Source organism: Petaurus breviceps, unplaced genomic scaffold (assembly GCF_028583685.1).
Source record: "Petaurus breviceps papuanus isolate PSGF00001 unplaced genomic scaffold, PetGlider_PUasm1.0 128, whole genome shotgun sequence".
In the NCBI taxonomy this organism is placed as follows: domain Eukaryota; kingdom Metazoa; phylum Chordata; class Mammalia; order Diprotodontia; family Petauridae; genus Petaurus; species Petaurus breviceps.
In genome coordinates this window covers 1650698-1662367 of record NW_027185664.1, presented here as the reverse complement: position 1 = coordinate 1662367, position 11670 = coordinate 1650698, and the positions used below count along the sequence as shown (strand labels likewise).

At 37.4% G+C, this 11670-nt stretch overlaps 1 long non-coding RNA gene across 1 annotated transcript in view; it reads left to right on the top strand.

The window, feature by feature from the left end:
* The window catches only part of LOC138172388 (uncharacterized), a 178674-nt gene extending 172604 nt beyond the window's left edge, over positions 1 to 6070 (top strand). Inside the window, exon 3 of the long non-coding RNA XR_011171110.1 lies at positions 5177 to 6070. This is a non-coding gene — a long non-coding RNA (uncharacterized lncRNA). The remainder of the gene's footprint in view (positions 1 to 5176) is intronic.
* The last annotated feature ends 5600 nt before the right edge of the window (positions 6071 to 11670 follow it).

Genomic DNA, 11670 nt, shown 5'->3' with positions numbered 1-11670 from the left:
TTTTTTTTTTTTTTTTTTTTTTGCTTTTTGGAGGGGGAAAGGCAGGGCAATTGGGGTTAAGTGACTTGCTCAAGGTCACACTGGTAGTGTTGTGTCTGAGGCTGGATTTGAACTCAGGTCCTCCTGACTCCAGGGTCGGTGCTCTATTCACTGTGACACCAGCTGACCCCCAGTAGGTATTCTTAACTCTTCATTCTCCCTTATGTCACACATCTATCAATTACCTGCCACATCTTGTTGAATGGATTGGGTCTAGCTGGGCTAGATATGTAGATCTGGGAATCCTTTGTATAGATAATAGTTTAATCCATGGGAATTGATGAGATCACCTGCCCTTGTGAGAGCGATTCTTTGTGGCATACATTCAAGATACTAACACATTAGGTTGCATAAAATATCATTGCATAAAACTTCAGAAACCTGAAGGGATGCAAGGGAAACACTTCAGGCTAAAGCGGCTGCCATAGGAAGGGAGATAGGCCAGTGGTGGAGAGCTGGAAGAGATGGAGTTTCAGCCCAGCCTGGGAATAGAATCCTTCCAAAACATTGCCAAGAGGGCAATGTCAAAAATAAGTACAAAACTTCAGCAGCTTCTAGGCCACAGAACCTCCCTGGAACAACCAAGCTGTCAATTACGGAAATGAGGCCAGAGAGAGGATAGATGGGCTGATGAGTTGCTAGACTATTTTCCTACCTAGGCTACGCTTCATTCCAACATCTTCCCAGGATTCTCCTTCCCCTTCCCCCCACTTCTACTGCTTTTCAGCCCAGCTAACTCATTGTTAGTGGAAAAGGAATGGAATAAGGGCAGATCAGACTAGGAGGGGAAAAACCCAAAAAACCAAGCCTCCCCCACCACCACCTTTACCTGTTTCTGACCTTGAGCTTTCAAGTTTCTAGTAGCCAAGAAATGGATCACTTTTTTTCCCCTAATTCTTCCATGAACAGATGAATTTGGTCCATCAATCCTTCCTCTTACCTCATCTTGATCAGGCAGTTGAGAAGAGTGAAGTTTAGAGTGGAGTGAAAGAATTGCATTTGTAATAAGCCTAAAATTTCCTCTTTACATCTTCCACTCATTGTTCCTCTTTTGGGCCTTTGACGCCAAGAACAATTCCTCTTCCACATGTCTGTTTGGCTAGTCCATGAGCCATTTTCCTCTTGGGCTTCTTTCTTTAGTTTTCATTTGTTTTGACTAGTTTCTGGAATTTATTTGAAGACATTTTAAAAAATCCATACTGAATCAACAAATTGAATAGTCATTGTTGAAATGATGTTTGGAAAACTTCTCAAACTAAATATCAGGTCACTGTTCAGTCTCTCAGGAAACTGATTTGAAAGGCACCTTACTCTGCTGTTATTAGATGAATGTGAATATGGGAGCTTTCAAGGCATAGGAAGATGGTGCTAAAAATTCTTTGTCTTGAATTTTTTCATACCCCTTCTCAGCTTCTTTGGGCCAATCTTTAGGATATAAGGCATCTTTGAAGATTTGATACTTAAACTTCTGGATACTTAAATTTCTGGAAAAAGAAATGAAGTACACACACACACACACACAGAGAGAAAGAGGGAATCATCTAGAGTTAAAAGAAATCTCAGAAGCAATCTAGTCCATCTTTTGTTTCATTTTATAGTTGAAGAAACTGAGAGAGCTTAAGTGATTTGATGTAGGTCAACAGGTAAGAGCTGGATGCCAGATTATAGATTCTGAGAGTCCATGTACACACTCAATGCAGAAATCTCATCTACAATATTCCTAACAGGACATCCTTAAACTTCCTGTTGCAGGCATGTTACATGCTTTCTATTGCAAAAAAAATGTCCATTTCATTTTTTAAATAGTTAATAGTTTTAAATGTTTTAAATTGCTAAAAATTTCTCCCTTGATTGAGAAGTCACCATAAATTTCTGTCTAGTGTTGAACACTGGAGAATCTCAGAGAAAGTCTGTTCTTTAAACCTGGAGTTCCCAGCTTGTGGTCTGAGGAGTTGGGGGGCCTTGGATTTATAACAAAAGATCCATCTAATTCAGTGTCACAGTATAATAAGTAAACTTGCCTTCCATAGACATACATAGGCAACATAGTATTGTATGTTGTATACTCAAACACTACTGTTTTTATGTATTTAATTTACTTATACTATTTCTAAAATGTCTATAGATACAGTTGTGATTAATATAGATGTTAAGGACTTAGTTGTACCCTTTTGTCATTCTGTGTTTTCTCAATCAACAGATAATACAATTAACAAGGGTCATTTCCAGTCATCCTGATCTATATCTTGCCACTGGACCCAGAGGCTCCAGAGCAGAAAGTGAGGCTGGTGACTTTGCACCGCCCTTCTCACTTAAATCCAATTCGCTTGGGTGTCATGGTGTTGCCTCCTGATGTCATGGTCCTCTTCAAAATCGCAGGACAAACAACAAAACAGCAATTAAAACAATGCTTGGCCTATAGCAAGCAACTGATAAACACTTTTTCATTTATACATCCATTAATTCTGCTCCTTCACATTAAAATGTGAGGATTCCATGAAAAACTGTTTTTCATACTTGAGAAAGTGTGAAAGCACTACCCTAGAATCAGAATAATAGAAGTATAGAGTAAGGGGGGGCCTTGAAGGATAATTCAAATCTAGTTCACTATATGATTTTCCCTGTCTTCTCTTTTCTAGACTGAAGCTTGATATATTTAGTTAAGCTTGCTGAATTATTGAGTTTGTAGTTCAATTTATTTCATGTTTCTCTCCAAGACATAGTACTTCAAAAATTATCTAGTTTATCCCTTGACCTCAGGTAGGACTGACCCTCAACCAGTCAAGACAAGAGAATATCCATCTTATTTTGAAATATTCAAGGAAATTGGCGCCCTTTAAATCCAATTCTAATATTTAACCCTTTCTCAGAGTAAGCTCTTTTTTCTCCCTAACCTGAATCCTCCCCATTCACACTTAAGCCAATTTATTTTTTTCTATTGTCCTTGAAACAGACTGGGATTTAACGCTCATTTTTTGACCTTAAAGATATCAGAACATTATTATTAAATCACGTCTCAACTTTTGTCCTTCACTCTAAATTACTTTATTCCTAAATTCTTCTTCTAGGTTTTGTTTTCTTCCATTTAATCATTTTCATTGCTGCCCTCTGAACCATCTCCAATTCTCAAGGGGATATCCAAGATCCATTTTTTTTTTAAAGAAACAGCTATACTCAAACTCCTATAGAACAATGTCCATAAAAGATGGGAATCTGCCCATTTAGGGGATCTATTATTTAAAAAAAAAAATACTCTCCTGGAGATAGTCGTTTTGCGAATAGAATTTTTACCTGGCAAGCTCATCTAGGACCTTTGGAGCATCCTATATCACTTGGGAATATAAACCCTTTATATACCCTGGTGTCACCTGATTGGGGAAGCAAAGGTTCTTGCAGTGACGCCAGTTAGTCGTTACTTATTGTTTCCTGGGCAGAATGGGAAAGAGTTTCTTTTCCTGGGAGTTCAAATCCTGAGAAACAAAGGTCTCTTTATTGTCCTGTTGAGAGGTAAGTCACCCTGAATAAGATAAGCAACGCCAGCCTTAAGTTCACAAGCTGTAACTATTCTGCAGTGACTAATAAGGTTTTTAAACTATTGTCATAGTTTTTTCAAAATTACAAAAAAACCTCCCGATATAGCATATTTTGTGTCTATTTTCCCTCAAGCTAAGCATGCACTCAAAACTCATTCCGAGGTCTTAGAATTCTAGCACCGTACTGTCAGCATACCTAGTGTAGATCCTGCCTCCTGAGCCCTCTTCTTAGACAGGACCCTGACCCAATTCCCCCCAAATATGGAGTGATTATAGAACAATATCAGACAGAATTTTACAAGGTATTTAGTCGTGCTATGGAGAATAAATTCAAGAGGAATTCAAAGGCAAGAGAGACCAGAGTAAAAGGCAATCTTGGGAGAAGGCTTTATAGAATAATTAAAATAATAATGTTGATTATGATGATAGGTAGCATTATATAGCACCTACTATGTGCCAGGCACTGTGCTAAATATAAATATTATTTCATTTTATCTTCCAAAAATTATCACAATTTTACAGCTGAGGAAATTGGGGCTGAGTGATTGATCCAAAGTCACAGAGCTAGTAAGTGTCTGAGGCTGTATTTGAACTCAAAAATCTTCCCGATTCCAAAGTCAGTGTTTAATCCACTGTGCTACCTAGGAGTCCTTCTTGAGTTGAGCCTTGGAGGCTAGTTAGGTCATAGAGAGACAGCATTAATCTTCCTAGAAAACTTTTCTCTAGGAAGATTTGATTCCCTTTTCCCTCCATCTCAGTTGCTTTGACCGAGTGAAAAAGAAAATAATGGCCCCTATTCAACAGCAATTGGTGTGGTCTGGGTACCATATTTTAAGAAGGATATTGACAAATTATATATCACAATCCAAAGAACTGTTAAGGGGACAGAACATGCCATATAATTATTGGTTGAAGGCAATGGGGATAGTGAGGCTGGAAGAGTCTCAGGAGCATTATGAAAATTGTCTTTACATATTTGAAGGTCTGCCAAGTGAAAGAGAGGTCCTTTTTTTTTCCACTTGCTCTAAAGCATATGACTAGGAACCATAGGTAGAATTTGCAGAGAAGTACATTTAGGTTCAAAGTAAGACTTTTAAAAAATCATTGTGTTTTAATATAGCTTGTTTCATTTTTAATTAAATATATTTTATTTTATGCACCTAAAACATTATTCTAAGAAAGGTTCTATAGGTTCTTCCATTGACCAAAGGGGATCTACATGCCTCCCCAAAAACGGCTGAGCACTTGAAATAAGGAAACATTTCCTAATGATTAAAGCATTTCTAAAGTGTAATGAGATGCCTTTGTAAGTAGTTAGGTCCCTATTACTGAGCATGCCCAAATAGAGACTGGATGACCCTATGCTGCTGATATAATAGAAAGTATTTTCATGTAGGTATCTATAGAAATATAAAGTCTCTGTCACCCCTGCCTACTCTGACACCCTGTGATTCTGAGCTCAGGCCCAAACATTGAGTAACTCATCTGAAACACTCATTCGCAACAGGAGCAAATAGCAAGGGTGACTTTCCTTCTTTTCCCCAGGGGACTATTGGTGAAGAAAATGTATTTTGAAAATATTTCAATGTGCTTGCTTCCAGCAGGTTCTTGAATTACACTTTCTGTGAAGGCCTGAAAGAATCTGAGGGGAAAAGAAGCCAAAGCATGAATTACAAAAGATATTCCAGAAATGTTACAGGAGTTAAAATGTGTGCTCACGCTCTGCTTCAGGTTCGTCTGGGTTTGTGTCAATGCTTGACCTACTGGAGTCTATTTCCATGTTTGGTTATTTGTGACTTACGGGTCCAGTCGCCATTCCTCCTGGAAGGCCCATCTTCAGCGTCACCTTCATGAAACCTTCTCTGAATTCCCTATTTAGAAGTGATAGCTTTCTTTTTTTTCCCCTTCTCTTAGCACCAGTTCCTCTTTCATCCTATTCCTCTCTTTCTTTTCCTGCAGACTTCCTCCTCAATCACCCTTCCTGTCACTCCAGTCTTCACCTGCATTTATTGGGTTTTTCTGTCATCTATAAATATACCCAGCCTACTTTATCCTTAGCAAACTTTCACTTGGTCCTCATACCTACTAGCTGTCGTGCTATATCTCACCTTTCCTTTCCAGCTAAATTTCCTTTAAAAAGCTATCACTATATATTTGTATATGGTATACATATTTATAGCTATAGAGAAACATATCTAAACTTTATTGTGGCCTTGGGGGGTGGGGAAGTTAGGGGTAGGAAAAAAAAAAGCACAAAATAAAAAAGTGCACAGCCCAGAACAAAAAACTCATGAAGAAGCAAAGAAAAAAAGACAATTCTCAACACAACAAATATTATTTATTATATAGGCTTTCTTGAAATGAACATTTATTATTGCTTATTGTGAATCCTCTCTTATGTTCTGCTATGCACACGACATGCTTTTTTTCTTTTTAACTTTGTATTTAAGTTCCAGTATTTAAGTTTGATACATTTTGTTTCTTTTCTCTAGTCTGTATTTGTGTTCTGGTGTTTGAGTCTAAAATAAAATAAAAAAAAGCCATAACCATCTATATTTGTTCTCTCTACTTCCCCTCCTCAAAATTTATTCTGCAATCTAGTTTTTACCTCACTAATCAACTTAACCAAAAATCTCTCATTTGACAAATCTAGTGACTTTTTTCTCAGTACTTATCCTTCATGACCTCTTTGTAATCATCTGGGGTTGTTGACCACCTTCTCTTCCTTGATACTCTCCTGTCTGGGCTTTCATGACTGCTTTTTCTTGATTCTCTGACTGCCTTTCAGTTCTCTCCAATGAACATGTGTCATGGCTACTACCATTGGGTGTTACCCAAAGCTCCGTTCTTATCTCTCTTTTCTTTTCTCTCTACTCTTTCACTTGGTGATCTCATCAGTTTCCACAGTTTCAATACCACCTCTTTGCAACTGATTCCCAGGCCTATTTATCTAGCGCAGCATTCCCAAAGTGGGTGATACCCTCTCCCATTCCAGGGAAGTGCTGCAACGATCCAGGGGGGCTATAGCAGCCTCAGTTGCAATTGGAAGGTGTTCAATAAAAATAAGCGGGCGGCAGAAGCATAAGGAAAGAGAAGATAAGACAATTTTGAGAAACCATTTATGTATGTTTCATCTGTTGTATAGTGATTGCATTATTTTCCAAGTAAACACACAAAAGGCAAGTTATAACCTATCAGTAGTCAAGTCTACCAATAGGTCTTAAATAGAAGTGTTGGCAGGTGAACATATTGTGCATTGTTGGGAAGTCCAGCATACATGGGCAGGAATATGTACACATAATGGCTTGTTTACAATATGCTATATGATTACATGTAACAATATTGTATCATCAAAATTTCAATGCAGAAAAAAATCCCACAAATTCACAATAAATTATTAAATTTAAGATGCATCATTTAAAAATAATTTATATTTTTTGAAATGACACAAATAAAACAATAAAGACATTAAAGGGTTAAAGAAAGTAAATTTCCAGGAGGGGATTGAATAATTTTTTTTTTAATAAGGGGTGATGGGCCAAATAAGTTTGGGAACCTCTGATATAGCCTAATGTCTGTCTCGTGATCTCTAGTCCTTTATTACCAAGTAATTTAGCCTTTTGTCCAAAACAGAATTCATTATTTTTTCATCCAAATAATCCCCCTTTGAAAACTTCCCTATTATTTCAAGAACACCTATCCTTCTAGTCACTTGTATATTCAACCTTGGTGGAATCTTCAAATCTTCTTTTTTGTTCACCCCACAGATTCACTCCCTTGCCATCTCTTGTCATTTCTTTCTCTACATCTATTGAATATATTTCCTTATCTTCACTTGTGCAACTACTGCCATTCTTTAAGCCTTTAGGATCTCCCACCTGAACTATTACAATAGCTTCCAAATTGGTTTGGAACATTGCCTTATGTTTCCCAACTCAAATTCATTCTTCACATGGTAGTGATTTGTCTAGAGTAGGGGATTGTCCACATTATTCTTCCTGACTCAAAAAACTCCAACGAGTCCTTATTACCTCTAGGATCAAAGCTAAACTTTTTTTTGTCATTTAAAACTAGACTAGGCTAGTGATTGAATGAAAAATCTTTAGAAAAGGGCCCTTTTCTCTTCCTGCCTGAAACACACTTAGTCACTATTTCTTGACCATGGGATAACTCTAGGGGTTAGTTTCTAGTTAGGTTGACTCATCACTGGGAATCCTCTGATTGACTGATGAGCTATAAAACCTGAAGACTCAAAGGATTTTTTTTTAAAGGAGACTTTCTGGCTGACTTTTTGGCTGTGACTTTCTAGGTAGCAAAATGTGACATCAGTGAAGGATGAGGAAAGGACTGTTTTCTACCACAACATAATACTTTCAGAGGACTATCACTTCTCACATGGAGCATGGATTCAACTATCTGGGCTTTTACTTTGGGATCCTTGGTTGATTTTGCCTCTTTATTTTGTCTTTATTTCCTTGGGTAGGTGACCAAGCAACAACCTCAAGATAAACATGTCACAGCCTTGTGAATCTCAAAAGGCTAGAAGATGCTAGTAGGCTTCTAGGTACAGAAGTGTCCCCAGAGAGATGGGAGTAGCTAATGTAAGGAGAGCATTGGAGAAAGAGGCCATTGGAAAGAAAATCAAGTTTGGCTCTTTGATCAGACCATACCAAAGGTGGGGGAAATGTTGAATGCTAATTAGTAGCCTTGCAAAAAAAATGTTTTATGTTCCAACGAGGCTTAGATATTAGCTTTTCAGCTCTCTGTACTCATAGGGATAAGTTGTTACTGAATTCTGTTCTAACCTTTCTGCTAATTCACAGTATAAGTTTTTTAAACTTAACATTCCTTTTTTATTTTTTATGTGTATGAGTAGGAAGAAATCACCTAATACCAAATTAATATTTATATATATTGAGAACTTTTTTTAAGCTTCTCTCCTTTTGGGAAACTTACACTTTCAAGCCATAACTATTAAAATACGATTAGAATCTTTCCCTTGATTAGTCAAGGTGGAGATTTGATGAGCTAACAAAGGTAAAAATGGAAACCCACTTTCACTATCAAGAAATTCCTAGCAACGATGACAGACTAAAAATCATTTTTGGAGTAGAGGAGAAGGGAGTTCTTCAGGTTGTCAGTCCTATAATCCCAGAAACCACTCCTACAAATCAAACTAGTATTTAGTAGATACTTCTAGTCCACTTCTTTTTTTTCATTTAACAAGTTCTTATTTCTTCTCTTCCCTACTTTCTTTCACATTGAAAAGAGAAAAAACAAAATTCTTGTAACAAATAAGCAGTCAAGTGAAACAAACTCATATTTGGATCATGTCCAAAAACTGTTTTATTCTGCATCTTGAGTCAATCACCTCTCTATCTGGAGGTGGTTGGTAGCATGCTTTATCGTAGGTTCACCCTGATTGCAAGAATCTTAGAAATGGCAATGCTTCTAGCTCAGGTCATCATCCTGGGAAGCAACTCCCTGGGAGATGAAGTTAGGCAATCACTACTACCACATCTACTGAAGACTAAAAAAAGAAAGATCTTGCCACCAAGATCCTTGGTACTGTGAAATGGCTCAACATTAGAAATTTAATGATTTCATCAGTGAAAAATATATTAAAAAGAGGCATTACTATCTTCTTTGCCACTGAACTCTGTCAGGACCTTGGGTCCTTTTCATTTGATTTGCAAGTGAAACCTTCCACTTGTGTTGTGAAAACAGGGACTGTCTTACTTTTCTCTTTGTATCTGTATCTGTATCACTGAGCACAGTGCTTTGTAAATAGTAAAGGTTTAATAAATGTTTCATTCATTTACCCACTAATTCAAACAGAGGACAAGAGCTGTCTTCTTTAGAATCACACAGCTAGTTAATATCAAAAATCAGAACTTGAACTGTGTCCTCCTTACCCCCATTTCAGTACTCTTTCTGCTAAATCAGATTGATTGTTTGAAAAACCTATTATTTAGTAAATAGCTAACATGTAGCACTTTAGCTCATTTAATCAACATTCACTACTTAATCGGCAATAGTTACTGAAGATTTATCATATTCAATGTTTTGAGGATGTGCAAGAGAAAAAAAAAAGCAATTTCTCTGACACTAAAAAACAGTGGAAAATTAAATGGGGAGACATAAAAAGGCATATGAAGAATACCAAGAAATATATTCATGACTATAGATAAAGTTTAAACTTTGAGAGCTGATGGAACTTTAGACATTTGGAGCTAGGAAGGCTTCAGTGAGGAAGGCTTCATGATGAAGATGATGGCTATTTAAAACACGCCATTTTGGTGCAAGGAGAATGACCCCCAACTGATTGGTATTGGACACACCAAGTATTTGGCAGGTTCTCCCAATGGGTGAAAGAGCTCTGCTAAGCACCAGACTGAATTAGTTTGTAAGTAGCTATCTCTTGGGCAAGCACCATTGATGGACAATGAAGTAGGTCCAGAACTGAGCAGGAGGACCAATGAAAGATGGATTGTCTTTCGGAAATTTCGCAGCACTTTTAGTGATTCCCAAGCTGCTCTCTGAACACAAAAGTCCATTTTAAAAATACCAATGTTATGCTAGCAATGCTGCATGACTATGAATCAGGGAGTATCACAATGGCCAAGAAATGAAAATTTCAGGCAGCCTAAGGACTATGAGAAGATTTATGGTGGGTGGAAGTAGGCTGTAGCATATTACCAATGAAGACCTCTCCTAAGGAGGTGGTATAAAAATATCAAGGATATATGGTTGGAAAAGGAGGTGGGTCTATCACAAAAAGTGAATGAGGACCAAAAGATGACCAGACTGCGCAATACCCCCTGATGAACTCCACAAAATATTAAAAGACTCAGAGGGAAGTATCCATTATGTAGAGTAGACCCTCTGGATGTGAAGTCAGAAGAAGATTTATGGAAAGGAGTAACTGTCCACTGGTGTAACAGAATTAACCTACCTAAGCTACAGATGCTAGAGTTCCTTATAAATTTGCGTACATTTACTCTCTGCAGATGGTTATTGCTGGAGTATTTGAAAATCAGTTCCCCTATTATGTACAAAGCACTGTGCTAAGTGTCTTATAAATATATCATTTGATCCCCACAACAGGTCTGGGGACTGGGTGTTATTATTATCACGATTTTACAGTTGAAGAAATTGAGGTAGACAGAGGTTAATGACTTGCCCAGAGTCATAGAACTAGTAAATGTCTGAAGTTGTACTTGAACATAGATATTCCTGACTCCAGGACAATAGCTCTATTCTTTGGTTTGAATGTTGCCTAAGATAGGTACCTTATCTGCTACTTATAAATATTAGAAAGTCACTTGGGACCCTGAGAAGTTAAATGACTTGCTCAGGACCACCAAAGACAGTAGAGGTAAGACTTGAGCCCAGGTCTTTCTTTCTCTGAAGCCAGGTCTCTATTTGACAATAGTATTTTTCAAGATATTATGTTTACAAAAATAAATATCTTAGTTACATAATTAAGTAGTTTATAAATCTTTTTTTTCCCATAGAAATTGAATTAGAAAAATTTGAATGACTATGGTTTTTACTACATTCATTCAATCAACAAATGTTTGCTTAGTGTCTATTATATGCCATCATGGGAGGTATAAAAATAAATAAAACGAAGTCCCTGACCTCCGAGATTTTATAATCTAGGAGGGAAGATTCATACTCACCTAGACATGGCTTATAGCTGCTCTATGAGATAAAGACAGTATATAGTTCAGGTTCAGAGAAAGAGGAGATTGCATCTCAGGATAATCATTCGATCATTCATCAATTCAGCAGATCTGTACTGCATATTTATTGTGTGTAAGACACTTCGCTAGGTGCTGAGCAGTGGGTTTCATGGAAGAGAAGCTTTTCTTTTCTTCTCTTTCTCTTCTATCTCGTTTTTGGCCACATCATTTTAGTAAGCCAGAGATCTCTTGCATGTTTTATGTCCCCTGACCCACTGGAGGGGAATAAAGTGAAAGCCATTTCCAGCAATGAAACTGGAATGTCTGTCATGGAAGCAAACCTGTCTCACCATGTGTTATAGGGTGAATGGAGTCTGCTGCACATCTGGCTCCTAGGAACATTGTTATCT